At 44.6% G+C, this 2,500-nt stretch overlaps 8 non-coding genes across 8 annotated transcripts; all 8 read left to right on the top strand.

Annotated features, from left to right (window-relative positions):
• The first annotated feature begins 247 nt into the window (after positions 1–247).
• On the top strand, positions 248–319 carry TRNAP-AGG (transfer RNA proline (anticodon AGG)). The gene has a single exon. It is a non-coding gene; the product is annotated as a tRNA-Pro (tRNA).
• Positions 320–454: 135 nt separating this feature from the next.
• On the top strand, positions 455–526 carry TRNAP-CGG (transfer RNA proline (anticodon CGG)). Its single transcript has one exon. It is a non-coding gene; the product is annotated as a tRNA-Pro (tRNA).
• A 121-nt stretch (positions 527–647) lies between these two features.
• Positions 648–719, top strand: TRNAP-UGG (transfer RNA proline (anticodon UGG)). Its single transcript has one exon. It is a non-coding gene; the product is annotated as a tRNA-Pro (tRNA).
• A 486-nt stretch (positions 720–1,205) lies between these two features.
• On the top strand, positions 1,206–1,277 carry TRNAP-AGG (transfer RNA proline (anticodon AGG)). The gene has a single exon. It is a non-coding gene; the product is annotated as a tRNA-Pro (tRNA).
• A 135-nt stretch (positions 1,278–1,412) lies between these two features.
• TRNAP-CGG (transfer RNA proline (anticodon CGG)) lies at positions 1,413–1,484 on the top strand. Its single transcript has one exon. It is a non-coding gene; the product is annotated as a tRNA-Pro (tRNA).
• Positions 1,485–1,605: 121 nt separating this feature from the next.
• Positions 1,606–1,677, top strand: TRNAP-UGG (transfer RNA proline (anticodon UGG)). Its single transcript has one exon. It is a non-coding gene; the product is annotated as a tRNA-Pro (tRNA).
• A 478-nt stretch (positions 1,678–2,155) lies between these two features.
• TRNAP-AGG (transfer RNA proline (anticodon AGG)) lies at positions 2,156–2,227 on the top strand. Its single transcript has one exon. It is a non-coding gene; the product is annotated as a tRNA-Pro (tRNA).
• A 135-nt stretch (positions 2,228–2,362) lies between these two features.
• On the top strand, positions 2,363–2,434 carry TRNAP-CGG (transfer RNA proline (anticodon CGG)). The gene has a single exon. It is a non-coding gene; the product is annotated as a tRNA-Pro (tRNA).
• The last annotated feature ends 66 nt before the right edge of the window (positions 2,435–2,500 follow it).

The following is a 2,500-nucleotide window of genomic DNA, read 5'->3' as shown; positions in this document are numbered from 1 at the left end:
CTGGTCACAATTTTGAAGCTTTTTTAAACAAAACATATGTATCAATAAAATCTTTAATCTACCAAAAATGGCTTCAACTAATATTAAGCATATCTATCACTTTAAAGGCAAAGCATTCATCTAGCCAATAGAAGGAACTTGCTACTGTTAAAAAAAAAAAAAATAAATAAAAAAAAAAAAATAAAGGCACATGTGTGTGTTTAGTGTGCAAGCCGGGGATGCAGTTTCTATACCCTAGCTTCCATCTGGCTCGTTGGTCTAGGGGTATGATTCTCGCTTAGGGTGCGAGAGGTCCCGGGTTCAAATCCCGGACGAGCCCTTCCTTTAAACTACGTGTTGAACAGAAGCGAAAGAGTGCTCTTGCTAAAAGTAAGTGAAGAAATCAAGTAAAGCCCACTTATAGCCTGTTCCACCACTCTGTGTCCTTTTCGCTGCCACTGCTGTCGCCAGAGTCGGCTCGTTGGTCCAGGGGTATGATTCTCGCTTCGGGTGCAAGAGGTCCCGGGTTCAATTCCCGGACGAGCCCTTGATTTAGGCATAGTGATGGCCTACGCTCATAGTTATGCTCCTTGCAATTTCTTTGAACCTACTACCACACATGTATATACATCGGTTGGGTGGTACAGGTCGCTACAGGGCTGCTAACTGGCTCGTTGGTCTAGGGGTATGATTCTCGCTTTGGGTGCGAGAGGTCCCGGGTTCAAATCCCGGACGAGCCCAAGTCTTTCCTCTTGCCATGTCAGGACGGGGAACGTTTGGCTCTGAGGTGTAGCACGGCTTCTTTCTAGTTCCCCTCATGATAGTTGATGAGTGTGTGCTGCACGGACTTTATTTTTGCCCTAAGTAACATTTTTTGAAATGCTACTGGCAAATGTTGTGCTAGCATGTAAGGCACCCATGATCCTAGAGCAGCCCTTGCAGAGCTTGTGTCAGTATACCACCCATACATTGTTTTTGCTGGTCACAATTTTGAAGCTTTTTTAAACAAAACATATGTATCAATAAAATCTTTAATCTACCAAAAATGGCTTCAACTAATATTAAGCATATCTATCACTTTAAAGGCAAAGCATTCATCTAGCCAATAGAAGGAACTTGCTACTGTTAAAAAAAAAAATAAAAAAAAATAAAAAAAAAAATAAAGGCACATGTGTGTGTTTAGTGTGCAAGCCGGGGATGCAGTTTCTATACCCTAGCTTCCATCTGGCTCGTTGGTCTAGGGGTATGATTCTCGCTTAGGGTGCGAGAGGTCCCGGGTTCAAATCCCGGACGAGCCCTTCCTTTAAACTACGTGTTGAACAGAAGCGAAAGAGTGCTCTTGCTAAAAGTAAGTGAAGAAATCAAGTAAAGCCCACTTATAGCCTGTTCCACCACTCTGTGTCCTTTTCACTGCCACTGCTGTCGCCAGAGTCGGCTCGTTGGTCCAGGGGTATGATTCTCGCTTCGGGTGCGAGAGGTCCCGGGTTCAATTCCCGGACGAGCCCTTGATTTAGGCATAGTGATGGCCTACGCTCATAGTTATGCTCCTTGCAATTTCTTTGAACCTACTACCACACATGTATATACATCGGTTGGGTGGTACAGGTCGCTACAGGGCTGCTAACTGGCTCGTTGGTCTAGGGGTATGATTCTCGCTTTGGGTGCGAGAGGTCCCGGGTTCAAATCCCGGACGAGCCCCAGTCTTTCCTCTTGCCATGTCAGGACGGGGAACGTTTGGCTCTGAGGTGTAGCACGGCTTCTTTCTAGTTCCCCTCATGATAGTTGATGAGTGTGTGCTGCACGGACTTTATTTTTGCCCTAAGTAACATTTTTTGAAATGCTACTGGCAAATGTTGTGCTAGCATGTAAGGCACCCATGATCCTAGAGCAGCCCTTGCAGAGCTTGTGTCAGTATACCACCCATACATTGTTTTTGCTGGTCACAATTTTGAAGCTTTTTTAAACAAAACATATGTATCAATAAAATCTTTAATCTACCAAAAATGGCTTCAACTAATATTAAGCATATCTATCACTTTAAAGGCAAAGCATTCATCTAGCCAATAGAAGGAACTTGCTACTGTTAAAAAAAAAAAAAAAAAAAAAAAAATAAAGGCACATGTGTGTGTTTAGTGTGCAAGCCGGGGATGCAGTTTCTATACCCTAGCTTCCATTTGGCTCGTTGGTCTAGGGGTATGATTCTCGCTTAGGGTGCGAGAGGTCCCGGGTTCAAATCCCGGACGAGCCCTTCCTTTAAACTACGTGTTGAACAGAAGCGAAAGAGTGCTCTTGCTAAAAGTAAGTGAAGAAATCAAGTAAAGCCCACTTATAGCCTGTTCCACCACTCTGTGTCCTTTTCACTGCCACTGCTGTCGCCAGAGTCGGCTCGTTGGTCTAGGGGTATGATTCTCGCTTCGGGTGCGAGAGGTCCCGGGTTCAATTCCCGGACGAGCCCTTGATTTAGGCATAGTGATGGCCTACGCTCATAGTTATGCTCCTTGCAATTTCTTTGAACCTACTA

Source organism: Hyperolius riggenbachi, chromosome 4 (genome assembly GCF_040937935.1).
Source record: "Hyperolius riggenbachi isolate aHypRig1 chromosome 4, aHypRig1.pri, whole genome shotgun sequence".
Classification (NCBI taxonomy): Eukaryota; Metazoa; Chordata; class Amphibia; order Anura; family Hyperoliidae; genus Hyperolius; species Hyperolius riggenbachi.
This window is presented reverse-complemented; position numbering and strand designations above follow the sequence as displayed.